Raw genomic sequence first — 17,129 nt, 5'->3', positions numbered from 1 at the left:
AATAGAATAGTTCAATTTGTGGCAAAATATAGTAACACCCGCATCCGCAGAATAAAAGTGCTTTCAGTTTCCCTTTCTTATGTCTCTTGTGTGTATTCCTTATTTTTTGAGGTAGACTCAGTCTTAATCTGATTTTAATAATATCTTAATCTTCTTTAATGGCATCAGCAATTATGCTGTAAATGGATTCAATATATCCCGTCTCGGTATAAAACATGAAAAATGGATCATAACCTGCTTAAGAGGCTGTAAGGAAATCATCAGATTAGCTCTAAACAAAGAATGAAGCCCACTATTCTTCCAACATCCATCACTGCTGCAGCACTGCTCAAATGACATATATGCTGACCTGAAAGATTTAATGTCAGAATTGATAACTAATATTCTCAGAGGTGACAGTGCACTGTATTGTAAGTCCACATATCACCGCTGAAAGGTCATTGACTTCCATCATAGTCTTAATAACTGATGCCCAGCTCTGCCGCTTTCTGATATGGAAAATGTTGTACGATGGCACATTTCAGTGAATTGTATAGTGTTTAAAAGTGGCCATATTTCGTCTGTTATCTGTGGTTTTTATTCCTGTCTTGACACTAAAATGCACTGTGTTTAAAAATTTACATTCTCAGTACATTTATGTGAATAGGAAGTTGATAGAAGCATTTGATAGAAGCCGAGTGCAAAATCAAAAATATACTTGTAAAGTTTTCTCTTTTTTTGGTCAAGAGGGTGTTTATGTCTGTATCCACTGCTGCTTTCTGTTTGTTTTAATGATTGTGTGGCTTTATAGACTATTTAAATAAGCATTAAGTCGGGCTGTGGACAAACATCTGCCACAGTAGAGGCCATTATAGGGTCATGTTTGATTTAGAGTGTGTCTCTAGAGCAAAGTGGATACTGCGAAGCTGCCTATTGATGGCAGAGATGGAAGAATGACCAGGCATTTCCAAGTATGAGTGGCAAGGGACACTATTACACTCTCAAGACCCGCCTCCATTCCAGGATGACTATGACTTTTATTGTCATCACCAAGGTGGGGGAGGCGAGGAAAATTCTTCTGCAATCTGACATATTGTGCTCTTAAAAAGATAATATGGAGCATTTTCAGAGTAGAATATTAATAACTAAGCCTTTGTTATGTGTTATGTTATTTATGTACAATGGTGGGTGGCTTAATTCACATTACTTAATGTAAAGGGGTTACATATTAGAATACAATCACAGCTACAAAGACTATCAACAAATTAATGCTTTGTATCCACAGTCTGTATCGCTCACTGAATAACACGTGAAGTTTATTATTAGAGCTTACACTGTACTATAGTACTATCAGGTTTTCTCCTTCAAATGAAAAACACGGTCAAAATTTCACTGTCACAACATCTTTATGTGCTGCGTCATCTCATAGTTCACATTATTGCTCTGTTAGGTTGGCTTTGTTTTTAGACAGAAAACAAACACAGTAAAACCACAAATCCTCTTTGATCGTCTAAACCCACAACAGTAGGAGAAAGCCACGTACCTGAACAGACTTAGGACTACCAAAACCACCAACGATTCAACACTATGTATCCACAGACTGTATCACTCACTAAATAAAGTATGATGATCATTGTTTACACACATCTGTATAATGACATCATCAGGTTTTCTTCCTCATAGCTGGTTATTTTTGCAGTAGGTCATAATACCACTGTCTAATCTTGACATGCTGTATCACTGTTAGTTTACATTATAGCTTTGTTAGCTTAGCTCTGTTTTTAGACTGAAAACAAACACAGTAAATCCTCAAGCCACCTCCCTTTTCTATACACGTGTGTTGTCAATAACTGCACTAAAGATCTGTTTGGAATCGGTTTGAGGTGTATCCCTGTCTGTATTTCTGTTTGGGCATTTTACATCTGTGCAGTGATCTCCACAGTCAGTTCCTGGGATAACATGTATACATGGAGCAGGACTCCAGTTATCATTGGGGTGTTCTAGCTAGTGTATCCGGGTTTCTCAAAACCAGGATATGGTTCTATCCAGGATACTGAATTTAGGAAACTTGGGATTTATAAGCAAAAATACAACTATGGGGTTTTTTAAAAACCCAATGGTATGCAGGATAGTGATGTGTATGTAAACATAGTCACTGATACTTTTAGGTCATATTTGACTCATTTACAGCAGAAATACACATGCAACTCTTGTAAGTTAGACCTAAGTCATGATTTTGATGACTTACTTGACAAACACTGATAAAGACTCAACTTGACTTGTATTCACCTGACTTTGACTTGTGGCAGTTGAGTTGATGAGTCATCCTGCTCACAAACATATTGAGAAGTACCATTTGATGTATGGAATGTGATTGGGTCATTTCTAATGTGTGTGACACTAATTGTAAAGCAGCCTCCAATCAAGATAACAGACACAAAAGGAAGGAAGAACAGAGTACACTATCAAAATTCCACTCAGCACTTGTGCATTTGGCAGGCTTGTCATTGATAGCTCAACTTTTCATGTGGGACAGATAATCAGTAGTTCATATAATCTGACTCATCACCTGCTTGACCTGATTGATAACTTAACTGTACTTGTATTGACTTTTAACAGAGACTCAGCTGGAATTGTTTGATTTTCACTTCAGAAACTTAGGACTTACAGAAACGTAAAGGTTAACAGTCACGACTTGCTCATTGCTTGCACATGTATGACTTACTCCAACTTTTCCAATATCATTGATGATTTAGAGCAGAGGTTCTCCATCAGGACTGGGGGGGTCGGGGGGTGTCATGGATCATGGATTGGTGTTACGGATTGGTTGTTTTTTCTGATCCAGCTAAAATGTTGATTTCTGGGCCGATATCTGATCCTAATATTGGATTGGTGCAACCTTATATGTGACAATAGAAACACCCATTATCTCACCTGTCAGTTAAATTGATGTGGTGGAAATCACACTTGTTAAAGTTTTTTTTTGTCTTTTTGTCATTGGGATTCTTTGTGTTGTAACACGACACAGATGCAGGCAGGAAGGTTATATGAAGGCATCATAAACAATATGGAGAGTCAGTAGTTGATTTTGAGCAGCTAAGATGGAGCTCAGACCAGACCAGGAACTTGCACGAGGGTTGGGCAATATGTTGGCGTATACTGTGGTAGAAATGGATCCACCAGTAGAGATTTTTCTCAATACTATTTCCACTACAGTAGGTATTTGCCATCATCTGTTGTTTACATTTGCAGCTCAACTGTTGGACTCAGCTGTTGTTGCTGGAATATCCAAATATAGTATTTACAGAACACAGTGATATACTCCCAAACCTGCCTATTTCATGAGGTCAGTGGTGTCATATCCTGTTTACATCCTGTTTAATGTGAATTGTTGCTTGCATTCCATGAGCGTGAAATGACATAATGTGAATGTCGCTAAACATTTGCTGTTCTGCAAACCTTTTGACTGGAGTTGAATTAGATACATATTCACCAGCAATGAAGTTAAAAAGGTAAAAAAAAAAAAATGCACTTGGTGTTTAAATGTTTGGTTCTGTCAGTGCTGGTATATCCACAAATGTTTTTTTTGTTTTTTTCACAACAAAAAATAGTTTTTGTTAAGAAGATCTTTGCCACCATCCTTAGAAGAGTCAGTTTTTGAAATAGCCGGTAAGTATGTTAAAGCTCTTCTTCCCCAGAGAAAAATTATCTGCTTAATTAAAAGGACCAGCAGGAGAGGCCTGGAATCATGACGGTATAATTATAAAAGCCCCATTTTGGTTAATCCTTGGCTCTGCAGCAAGGAACTTCACATAGTGGAGCCAGGCCATGGCCACTAGTTAAGCACTGAGACCACACAGGGTTTTTTTTTTTACAAGAAGAGGCAGTAGGAGGACGTCAGATTTTAACAGAGAACATGGCGAGCCAAGAGCGAGCCTAAAGGTCTAACAGAGACATTTTACTGAAACATAGCCTGGGGAGAAAAGCACAGCAAGATCGTTTATGAAGGATAGGGAGTCAAGTGGTAAATCATAAGTCAAACCTATGCATATTGTGCCAAGCCCTTATGCACTGTTGGACCCACAGGGGAGTGGAGCTGTACTGCAGTAGTGGTTCTTTTACATCTTCAAGGCCAGTAGATGAGTGATATTGAAATTTTAGTGGATGATTTATACACAGATGATAATGATCAACAATTTAATGGTATTTTTTTCTTCATGTAATGGCACTAGTATGTGTTTATACACATACAGGATAACTTATGAAGTTGAAGAATCTTTTATTGGCATTAACACTGGAACACGTACATACGCTTCTGTATTTCTGGAGTTGGTATGTTTTTCCCGTGTCTGTGTGGGTTCTCTCCAGAGACTATGGCTTCCTCCCGCTGTCCAAAGACATGCAGCTTAATAGGTTAACTGGTCAATCTAAATCACCCGTAGTTGTGAATGTGAGAGTCAGTGGTTGTTTATCTGTATGTCAGCCCTGTGAGGAACCCTACTCCTTCACCCGTAAGTAGCTGGGATAGACTCTGGCATCCCCACGACCTTCACAAGAACTGAGTTCAGAAAATGGATAGATGGATTTGTAACTAAAAATTGCACATGAATTACTTGTGCTAGATAATATTTAGGATGAACCGGCATAGTGGTTTTGTCAGTTTTTTGCAAGGTATGGGTTTTCACAGGAAAGCTTAAATAACATCTGTAACTCTTCAGTCAGCAACAAATTATATTTTTTCACTACAGAGCACTGTGAACACAGTATTTAAGACAGTATTAATTTGTTTTTGCAAAGGGGGTAATGTTAAAATTGTTGACATATGTATTTTTACCTTGACAAAGTGTTTACATTATGCAATTTTTTCCTTTATATATTGTATTGGGATGCACTGGGATATATCAGCTATATTCATCACATTACATGTTAAGGTAATGTGATGAATGGCTGAAAGACTTTAAAATATTAACTGTTTATATATTTATAACAAAGATGCATTTTTGTGTGTAGGGGTAGGGGACTGAATAACAATAAAAACAAAATCAAGAAACAGAAAGTAGCATCAGTATTGGCATCAGCCAAGAATTTTGCAGTTGATAGGTCCTTAGTATTATTTCCTTTCACGAGGCAAAGTAAACCTTACATTAATTAAAGCCTTCAACACATAATAGAATTAGATATTGACATTAAAATGCTTTATAATGAAGGCCTAATCATGAAAAAAGGACTGTATTATATAAGGAGAGAAAGGGAACACTCAGAATAACTTCTCATCATATTTCCATGCACTAGTTAAATGTACAAATTCAAGTAAGGAAACATAAAAAGACATTACTTAAAATTAATAAAAAGATGGGGACCAATATAAGTTTAGCATCTTGAGATGGAAGACGTGCAACAACATGATATCTGTGAGACATTTTACCTTTAATTGTATGATAATTCAAGTGGTAAGACAAGACAGGAAACTTCTGCTTCTCCTCTTCACTATGTTTAGAGGCTGTATAATTTTTTAGAGTGGAAATTAGAGGAATTTAGCGGTAAAATAAGTGAGTGATGGCTTAAAATACCAATCACTGTTAAGATTCTCTTAAGATGGAACTGCTCTACTCCATAGTTTGCTGCAGACGCAACATGGTTGCTGTCTTAACTGTGATATTTTGACTTCATATTTCCACAGACGGAGATAGAGCTGCAGGAGGTCAGATCAAATGGCACACAGTGGAAAACAGCTTGGAAATAGTGATGTAAACATGACATTTCTGGTAGCTTGAAATAATTGCGAACAATGTTGTGTTGAAATTTTCTTTGTATTTGTTATCAGTCACGAGCAGGCAGTATACTATTAATATTTAGCAAACAATCCATCAAGGAGGGACATTAGTGCTGAGCTTTGTGGTAAGGAGGTGGGCTCTGTGTTGTGCCGGTTCGTCTGAGAGCCGAGGCCTTTGATTTGTGTCTCACAGCTGGGCCTGGGGAAGACGTTTCAGTGGGCAGCTGCGGACGCTTAATCTCCCCAGCACTGACATGGGCTCAATTAATAGATAGCACACTTTGGGGTTCTGCAAGAAAGTTGTCAGGGTCCTGTCAGATAAATCACTGGAGAGGATTCCATGTGGGCAACAGAGGCTCTGGCCTTAGTGGCCTGCTGGTCTTTGTTTGCTTACTTTGAGTTACAGAAGGCAAATGGTTTTATTACAGCAAGGCACGTTGGGACTTTTGTCGACAAGCGCTTTGATTACCTGAATTACAGGCTACAGTTTATAGAATTTCCATGATTATGTTTTTGTTTTTGGTGCAAAAGTAATCAGCAGAATTGTCAAGAAACACTTGTGAACGTAGTCCATGTTTGAAAAACTACAGAAAGTGCTAAACTTTAATCATTTATAAACTTGCATATGTCTGAGGGCAACCTGTGAATAAGAGATCACAAAATCAACTTATCACTTAAATGCCTCTGCTTGAGCATCATAAAAGACACATAATCATTTGTACTCGGCAGCAGTAGTTGATTCAATCTTCCCTCTTTTTAATCATCTTGTTTACAGTTTCACCATAGTAGAAAATGAATAATCATCTGAAGAACTCTGATAATCTTCTCTGAAAGAAAAGAAAAACACTTACCTATGATTGTATCGATTTTTGAGCCTCATCTTTAATTCTTTCAAGCCGACATCACAGTGATCTTTTTTTAATGCGAAAGACCATGTTAATTTGTCTTTTGCACATCTTAAAATCCAGTTTATTTCCCCCATGAGCTGTCTAGACAAAAAGGATCTTAGATCAGAGCAATGTGATAAAAATAATGAATATGAAAGGGAGAAAGAGCATCAGTACAATGCTAGTAGTAAACACGTATAACAAAAATATACACTTGCATATAAAACTGTAAACCATGAGCTACAGGTATATTTTTCTGGAAGTGAGTCAAAAGAAGAAACATGATGCAGTATGATAGATTTCAAAAGGAGAAAAGAGGAAAAATGCAGAAAACTCAAGTGGATAAAGGAAATTTTATGCCGCAGCTTCCTCCTTAAGATGGTTGCCAGTGGAGGACTTAACACTCACGCACCATAAGTTGCTTACTCCCACAGGCATTTCAAACCTGCATCACATTCTGCACATGTGATATGGAAGCAAGTTGTTTGGAGACACAAGAGAGAGGAGAGAATAAAGCTGAGATATACAGAATTATCTTGGCTCATTTCTATGTAGGCGTGTTTTCAGTGCCAAAAAACACACACTATAGCATTCATGGTTAGTTTTACTGCTGATTGAATGTGTATTCCTGATGTGGTAAGATAACAAATTTCATAAAATGCCTATTCCAGGTCTCGACAATCGCTGTGATGTTCCCAGTCCTTAATGACTTGGCCGTGTTTAAACATAAATACAACCACCACCTTCGATTTCACAGCTGAAATGTAGTAAATGATCAAGGAAAACAAAATTATGATGACCTTTTAATTCTATAGCTCTCTCTGGTTTTGATATGCCTTGTGCTGCTTTGCAAATGTTAATGTATTGTACAAGGCTCAGGGCCTTACTGCAGAAGCGCCTTGCAACAGCAAACCCAAAGAACCATGCATAATAGTAACAGCTGTTCATGCATTTTAATCCAAAGCAGTGGCCTTTCATTGAATGGCTCCATCTTTCTTCATTTCCGTAATTACGAGGCTTGCCAGAGAGTTTGGCCTGAAGATTCAAGAGTCTGAAGCAGCACCATGGTTGCTTTCTCCCCTCTCACCAGCTTTTAAAACTTGCTATTCAGATAGCTCAGTAATTGCGTGCATTTGTCTAACCCTGTCTACTGTTGTTGCATCGAACAAAGCGCTTCTGTTTCAACTTTCACCTCTAGCCAGGTTGTTCTTAGAAAGCCATCCTTTACCATCAGGCAGCAACTCTCTCTTGGGTGACTCAAAGATGAACTCTGTGCAGGGAAGTAATTTATGATGAAATTGGCCAGGTTCCGCACTGGGGGTTGTGTTTTCTAGCCGTGTTTTCTCAACATTAGTGTGTCCCTTATTACCCTAACTTCTCAAAGAGGGCAATTTCTACAGGCAGCAGCATTTAATTATGTCTAGATGAAAATATGTATGTTCTAGTGATTCTGAAAAGTCTCTCATCTGAACCAGTCTGGTCATGTGATGTTAAGGAACAAAAAGATCAGCCTTACTGATAGAGCTCCTTGTCATTAATATAATTCAAAACCAGACTCCATGTGCCGTTAGTGATGGAAGTGGTAGGGCTCCATTGATGTTAACTAAAAACATGATGTATCTAATCAATAATTCACATCTGGGTCTGACTCTTGATCTAGTCAGAGGGGAGCCCTTACTGGTCAGCAGCAGAATTATACTTCAAAATTAGGAAACGCACATTTCATTTGATCCTTTCTGGCAGCTGATTAACTCCTCGCCCGCTGAGAGGGGTGGCAAGCTTCTTGCGAGGAGATGCTTCCTGGAGCTTGTGGGTTATATGTTGACTACCTTTGTACCAGAGATGTACAGCTCTTATAAACCCCCACCATGAGAGGCTTTTGATGTCTTCAATCCCTCACAGGGAGGAATTAACCACATGTCAAGTTGTTCTTGTTAATGTTTCAAGTTGCTCAGAAATACCTCTGAGGAAGAGAAGCAGTGAAAATGTATACACTTTTACAAACATCTTAATTTACAGACAATTATCGTTTGAAAGACATTAATCCCGAAATGACATTTTCACAATTACATAGCTGTAGCTGCAAATGCATGTCTTAATGACTAGTCTGCTCTCCACGGAAGAGCCAAAACACTAATGTAAAGATTTTTGTGTGTAGGCACAGCAGCACACATACACTTTGTGCTTCAGATTGGTTTTGCTAGAGGAAACTATATGATTCTGTCTACTGACAATCTCCTTCGTTCCCTCTTTTTTTCCTCTGGCGGTAATAGTAAAGCTGGGGTGCCAAAGGTAATCTAACCTAGAAGACGAAGCGATAATAGCCACATTGACAGAGTGCTTGTTTATAATAAGAGACTGGATGAGGAGTCAAAGGTGAAAAATGAGTGTGATATTGAAGGTGGAAGAGAAAGGAAGCTATGAGAGGAGGTTTGTGTTTATCTTTGATTATTATTGACCTCACACTCAGAAATGAAAGTAGCTTTTGAGACTTGGCTTGAGTGCAGGAAGACACAAATGGTGGATTTCCATCAGGATCCTACGTTGTAAGCAGCTGATTATAATATGTAACCTGGGGATGATGTGAAGTATTTTGTCATGTTTCTGGGACTTCAAAAAATGGGGATTTTAGAAGAACCAGGATGGTCTGGCCCACTGACTTTTCGACTGCATGTCCACAGTTAAACTTACAATAGTAACAATACAGTTTAGTTTTTCTCATGCAAAGTATACCAGTGTATACACACAGTGACCCTCTACTGTGAGGAAACACAAATCACCATAGCACAAGTTGAAAATTGCAAAAAAGACTGGGAAACACTGGCGGCTTGACAAACCTAGTTTGGCTAATCTTTTGTTGATGTTCCATGTCTTATCAACTACAATTTGGCAGAAGAAACTTTTGCTGACTTTAAAGTGGAACTCTGATTCTTTAAAATATCAGTGCTTGTGGTTATTTGTAGTACTGTAATTAAGAACTAAAATTGGGTCATGCAAAGGTATTAAAATGAAAGGAAAAAAAAACATGAATAAAACAGATTTTTAAACTTTGATTTGATAAAGTACAGGATAATCCGTTCGACTATCCAGATTTCCAGCCTGCTTGGAGTACAAATTGGCTGCATCATGTAAAGAATGCAGACAGTGTGCTTCAGGTTGTCTAGGACAGAGTGACTCCACTACCTCAGACAGAGAAACAAGACAGCAGTTAAAACAATGTCTTTAAAGCAGAGGGCAATGAGTATTGTCCAAGGCAGCTCAGCATGGCTGGGCTTTGGCACCGAGTTGTCCGCAGCTGTTAGTCTCCATGTTTCCAACGACAATGTCATTTGAGCTGTGGTAACCTAACCTCGCAATTCTTTATGGCCCTGGGAACAACCATGAGTGTGTGTGTTCCTAATACGTCAAACTTTAGCCCCTGCTTCACACATTCACCTCTGCTTTTATCAAGGTTTAGAAAACAGCGAAAACAATTGGTTCACTACTACTACTACATAATGTTGTTTTTAAGTAATAAAATCACTCTAAACTTGCTGCAACATTTTACTTCTTATGAAATACTACAGTAACATTAAAGTGCAGTCTTGAACATATATAGGAAAGTGATCACCAGTGTATAAACAGATACCTGAGCACCTTCCCTTTCTTTCCTTATCCCAATACCATGAGACTATTGAACTCCCTTCAACAATATCCCTCATATTACACACTCATACACTCATCCAGATGTAGACAGGCCATCAGCTCTGCATCCTTTTTCTTAAGCGATGTCTTTGCAAAGATTAATATAAAAAAAAACAAAAAACAAAAACCGCATCATTTATTCATTTTTGCACTCACACTTGTTTTGCAGATTTAGTTCTGTACAGTTGTAATACATGTAGAGATATCTGTATATAAATAAAAATTTACATGTGTAAACATATTTTTACTATTTTTACTGTTTGAGCCACTCCACAATGAAATTTCATTGTATACATTTATATTGTGTATGTGTATATTTGAATGACATTGTATGTCTACCTATTCATCCATCTTTCTCTCTTAGTTTCTTACATCCACAATAAGAGCCTTGAGAATGGTATCTGTGAAGGACTTCTATACACAAGTGTTATTTAACAGCTAACATGTTTTTATTTTATTTATTTTTTGCACAACAACAAATCAAACATTAGGACGAGCAAAGAAACGAGTTGTGCAGGTGAGATCAGAAAACCCCATTGGGCTTATAAAATTAATCTCACCTCATTACAGCATTAGCATAAAGGAAGACAATAGAAGTAAAACAATAATTTACAAAGTACAACAAAAATATAAAGAAAGAACAAAAATGTCAACATATACCCAGCACAACACAGACTCAAACTTCACTTCACATGCTCATGTCATGTATTGTACTTATAACATAAGTGTCTAGTGAATAATTGACAAGTAACAGAAGTGCATCTGTGTTACGGTACAGTGAAATGACTTGAGACTGACATATGATCTATGATTACGGTCAGCAGGAGGTGGAAAGATGCTATCAATGAATGCTATGAATTGAGATTTTGTTTTTGTTTTTTTTTTTATCTAAAGGGTACAATCCGAGCTGTGGTAGACTGAATTACTGTATTAATGATGGGGAAGAGATGGCGCTATTACACTATTCAACAAAAAGATGTGCCTCGTTGATTGAGATTTCTATCATTAATATAATTCAAAACCACAAAAAGTACAACTCCGTGCAGCAGTGGTGATCGAAGTAGTAGGGCTCCATTGATGCTAACTAAAGACTATTATCTAATCAATAATTCACATCTGATTCGGACTTGAACTAGTCAAAGGGGAATCATTACAGCTCAGCAGCAAAATTACCCAAGAATTAGTTTAACTGATTCTCAGTAGTCATGTCTTTGGACGAATGGTTGCTCTTTGTTGCTTTGCTGCTACTTGAGTGACTGACAAACTGAGATTAAATGACCTGCAAAATGGCAGTAGTTGTTTGTCTCTAACCACCAAAATGTTCACATCTGCAAAGTTTTCTTAGAAGTCCAATTTCCAACAGTAGATTGTTAAAATTGTTGCAATGACTGCATATTCTACCTCTCTTCCTCTGCCTGATTTGTGCTTTGAGCCAGTCTTTCCAGATCTGACATATTTTCTTCTCCATCATGGGTGCTCCGCTTCTTTTCTTGTTGTTTTGGGGTGTCTATCTACAAATTTTCCATGCATTATATTTGTTAAAGCTATAATTCTTACCTACTATGCACTTTATGCCATTTCAGTGACAGCATTTACATCTTTGCTGATATATTTGTCAACTTACGCAGAGAACTTAAACATAATAACTGGGTTTCCACTGCGTTATAGTGGAACCTGTGATTGTTGTGTTATTTATTTTTGTTCCTGCTTATACACGGTGTCAGGGCAACTGTGAATCATGTAAGCCTGAGCTATTTTGTCACTGTGGGGAGTAACATCTGTGACTATCTGCTTGGCATTCTATTAGTCCAAATCCCCTGTTTACCTGGGTATTATAGGTAAAATGGCGATTATTATCCCTTTCCTGGGTACTTGGTTACAGTAGAAAGTGGGCTCTGGCTCCTGTTGCATCCAAAATTGCTGCGATTAGGACATATAATCCAGTATCACAAGGGACTAACCACAATGGCTAGAGCATATTCCACCTGACATTTAGCTCAGCCAGATTTCTGATTGGCACTTGATTAGCAACTAATCCATGTCATTATCTCCTTCAGTGAAATTAGTTGAGTAGAAAATCGTGCCGTAAATCATAGAGGTGGAATTGAGGAGCAGCTTTGATCAGTGTACTGCTCTAAAACTGCTGCGAGGACAGAAGAAATATCTTGTTGCCATGGATACAACAAAAAGTGAGAGGAAATGCTGTATGTATACGGCTTAAAAGTTTCAAGTATATGTTGACTTTTTTGTGCAGATACTCCTTTTATCAATACTAAAATTGTGATTGTATTGATAAAGGTTTTAGTTCCTATCCTTTAACCTGCTCTTTGGCTTTTTTGGATGCCTCAGTAGATCAGCAGGTAATGCTCACATAGGCAGAAAGGTGAAGTTAAGGCCTACCTTGATGTGAATGACTACCTATTCCCCTCTGCTAGATTATAGACTGATATTCAGACTCGTGCGTATCCTGCCAGGTAGAATCCAGCTCACGCCCCCTCCCTCCTGCCCACCCTGTGCTGCCTTCTCTGGCTCCAGTCCTGAACCTAACCCTCAAAGGAGCGGAAAATAATTAGGAGAGAAAATTGCAGCTGACACTATTTCTGAAAAGCAGGGTATTGTAATGAGAGCAGAGCAGGTATTCATTGTGTCTGAGGGAGCGATTGAAAGCCCTTGGTTTTTCGGGCTGCCTGGGAGAAGCCCAGGGAGAGTAAGCAGAGCTTTGCTGAGTCCCTTAATGCATGTGGGAACGGAGCCTTGAGAGGACAAGGCAGAGGTGTCTTCAACAATGGCAGGAGCCAAGGTTACAGCTGAGTAACTAATTCAAACTACTCTAGAGTGACACACACACTCTCATGCACACATACTCGCCGTCTTTGTCTCTCTCAATATGTGTCTCCCTCTGTCTCTTGCTCTCTCCTTGTTCCCATTATGAGTTCAGAGGGATGCTGTCTAGCCACCGCTCAAAGTTATCTTCATTAGCTGTACGGACTTGCTGGAGTGGCTGCTTGGGGAAGCTTTCTGTGTGCAAGGCACTCAGAGAAGATGAATAAATGTTTTGTCCCACATAAGCCTGGTCTAAAGCAGTGGCAGGCTGCAAGGAGAGATAGATGAGGTATTAACTGTTATATTTTTCAACCGAGGCTGAGGAAGCTCAGTAGTGGGGTGGACAGAAGCAGATGCTGCAGCCTGAATATTAAACCTGTTAAATGAAATGTCCTCCATAAAGTAATCTTTAGAGAACCTGAAATATAGCAACGGACACTGCTGATTGTGCATCACACAGTGGGGACATGCTCATCTTAAGATTGCAACATGTAATTCAGGCCAAAGATTGGGAGATGAAAAAGAGAGAGCAGGAGAGGGAGAAGTTACTTGATCTTCTTTTACTGCTGTGATACAGGTGCATCATCTTTTTCTTTATTTATCGAGTGAATATATTATGAATTAGGGGTGTAACAGTACAGAAAAATTTCCGTTCGGTACAGGGGTCTTCGGTTTGATACGTTTTTGGTACAGTGAAGGAGACCAGTGAAGGGGGGGGGGGGGGGCGCTTCCATAACTACCAAAAACCAGAAGTGAAACTTAACACACTTCAAATGTCTGACCCAGGTTCTGTGCCTCTGTTATACTCTTTGTTGTCATGTTTACCCCCCCTTATCGGCACCCCAGCCTCAGAATAAAGTGTTTTTTTGGGGGGGGGGGGGTTTTTTGCAGCTGTGCTGAGAATTCAAACCCCTACTATGAATATACATAATGGTATCTGGACTGAGATTAAACCTCTCACATGCCACACGTCTAGAAATAAGTAGACTTGGTAGACTCATTCAGATTTCCTTTGTTTTATTTTCTTTATTTCCATACAGTCATATCAGGTTTTTTTTTTGTTTTGCTTTCATTTAAGAATTAAATTTGCTAATCAGAATTCATTGTCAAAATTTAATGCATAATTTTTTGGCATTGTTGCTTGTACTCTGTGGAGTGATGCTCACATGTCCTCCCTCCTGAAGTGAATGTAAATGCTGTTCTTGGCTAATGAGAATCTGAGGCTGTCTTTGTCATGTTGCAGGCATCCATAACGTAGGAATCTGCAGGGAATTATGCTTAAATCCCACTTAAATGAGAAAATTGCATGTGGGTCATATCTCCACTTATAAAAACTCAGAACTGATTTTAGTTGCCTAAATGATGGACATGGGGTGTTTTTACAATCAAGTTTGATTGTAATTGCAACCTAGTAGGCAATTTAGTTTAAATTAAAACAAAAAACATGCTACCTCTCCTTATCTGTGTTCAGAATTATTTGCATCTGCCACCAATGCCACTTTCTAAAAGTAGTTAGTAGTTTAGGACAAAGTTGAAAATCTGCATTATGCTAAAGATTCCTGAGTGAATATTACACTGAACACATTTTCTAGTATGCCACTTGTGCATTTAAACTAGTGTTTAATGTGCATTACTGCCAGTTACTATGCTGGAGTGTGGGTCAGAGTTCTCCATTTACATACAATACGGTCAAAAGATCCATGTGCCGCAGGGGAGAAAAGTGACTACAAGTGTAATGAAAATGCATTGATGGGATTTGGTATGATGCAAATGATTAGTGGCAAAAATAGCATGTTCTTAAATGCTTGAAAGTATCTGACACCAGCAGTTGATATTAGCACTCATACCTCTAGGAAATGATTTGTCATGCATTTTTATAAATATAATGAAAACTTTAAAATTCTGTCAACAATTATCCTGTAATTACTTCCATGGTTATTTTACAAGCCTGCTGGTCATGTGATTATGATTATTATGACTATGCTGTTTGTAGGGTCAAGGTATGGGTATTAAAACACAACCTCAAAATCACACACCCTTTACCCATAATGCATTTGTGAAGCTCCCTTCCATGATGCAGGTATAGCAAATTTGTAGTAACCAGTAACCTAACCAACATTCTTGCGACCAGCCCTATGAATGGAGCTTTTTACCTTTTATTTTCAAGAACTGTGAACATATTTCCAGGCTTGTAGGGTCTTGCTGACATCAGATCCACAGTGAGACACTCAGTAGCACTGGAAAAAGATTTTGACACTGAGAGCAGCTTATGCAACCACGAACAGGAGGAGCAGCGAAATGGAAGCTGAAACTATTATCTACAATCTCATTCTTCAGCTGCTGAGATGAAACACAGAACCCCATATGCCTTTCCTCACTGGGTTCCCAAGGTGCTCATAGGTTTGAGATCAGCCCAGTGCAGTAGTGATGGGAGGATGTATCTGGGGAGAATTGACTCCAGCGGGAACACTGCAAACTGGAAAAGGCATTATTAAATGTTCCTAACGTGGCGGGCTTTACACGACCATAAAAAGACCATAGTTTACTTTACACCTGTTTTATTAAAACGTTGAGCAGACTTCATCAGTCATGGGCTGTCCTTGCTGCTTTTTGTTGAAAAAATATGTTTTTTTTTTTTTTATAGGAACAGCTCCTTCCTATTGCATTGTGACCAGTAGCAGTATTACTTTACAGCAATATTTACAATATTTCTTTAAAATAAACATTAATATATTTATTAGGTTGACCAATTGACAATGTTGGCTAGATGCATTGAAAAGGTGGCTTGTTGACTAATTTTCCTTATAGATGAATCAATTGTACTTGATCAATTAGCATGATGAAAAATGATAATGAAAATGATTTGCAAAACGTACTGACAACTTTCATCCTAGCCCTTACGTGAACTTTCTGATAGTGCTTGAGGAATTTTGTGTTCCATATTTCAGGGACAGAAAAAAAACCAAACTCCATTTAGATGATTCATTCAGCAGCACAAAAATGTAAATACCAAATGACTTATAATGCATAGATTACATTACAACAAAAATGTAATATGCATAAAGCCAAGGTTGAGTATAAAACAAGTAAGACTGATAAGTGTTTTGAGAAAACTACCATATTTGAGACTGTTACATGTGCAGTGTGTTGATGTGTCACTACTCTGGTGCAGATACAACGACTGAACACATTAAAGTGTTAAAGCTTATTCATTCAGAGCTGTAACACAGCATACAAAGGCTATGCTTTGTTTTAGGGGAGGGGTTACATTATGTGCACACAAATGGGAAGCATTCTTACAGGCCCAGAGCATTTATTTCACTGTGTGCATTTAACAATTCATATTTGCTGGATGTTAAGAAGCAATTATGATGCAAATGTGTGGCTGATGATCATGGGCAATCTTGTTTGTGCAGTGGATATTATAAAAAATGTCAAACCTTTAGCCAGTGCTACATCAGCTCTGTATAGTGTTAAGTAGCTTTCATTGTCACCAGAGTGATCCCCCATCACATCCACATCACTGTCAGACTCATGTTACTTTTTCGAAAAGCCATCAGGATTCGTCTCTGTCAACTGCCTGTCCCTTAGTCCATTAAAGATGATTGATAGAGCTAGAAAATCTTCCGCCCAGCTGTTGTCGTTGACTCATCCCTGGGAAATTGAAAGGATCTCAGGAAAAGGACCATCCCTCATCAAAAGACCTTTTGTTTGTGTTGATGATGTGAAGCAAGTACACTTTTGAAGATAGTGTATAACTAAACTTAGGCCTTTTTTAAAAGTAGTTTCTGCTGGCATTGTCAGAGTGAATTATTATTAGAGTACAGATGAAGGTAGTGATAACCGTTGTGTATTACCTTTTATCACATCAATATGAATTCAGGTTTTTTTTTTTTTTTTAAATCATTCCACATCAGTTATTTAACAATATGTAAACGTAGCTTATCGTGCAGACTATCTTAACTCTCAGCCATTTTAACTTT

At 38.2% G+C, this 17,129-nt stretch overlaps 1 protein-coding gene across 3 annotated transcripts in view; it reads left to right on the top strand.

Annotated features, from left to right (window-relative positions):
* macrod2 (mono-ADP ribosylhydrolase 2) overlaps positions 1-17,129 on the top strand; it is a 451,045-nt gene that overhangs the window by 164,111 nt on the left and 269,805 nt on the right. The gene's annotated exons all lie outside the window — the stretch shown is intronic.

This window comes from Sphaeramia orbicularis, chromosome 15 (genome assembly GCF_902148855.1).
Source record: "Sphaeramia orbicularis chromosome 15, fSphaOr1.1, whole genome shotgun sequence".
In the NCBI taxonomy this organism is placed as follows: domain Eukaryota; kingdom Metazoa; phylum Chordata; class Actinopteri; order Kurtiformes; family Apogonidae; genus Sphaeramia; species Sphaeramia orbicularis.
This window is presented reverse-complemented; position numbering and strand designations above follow the sequence as displayed.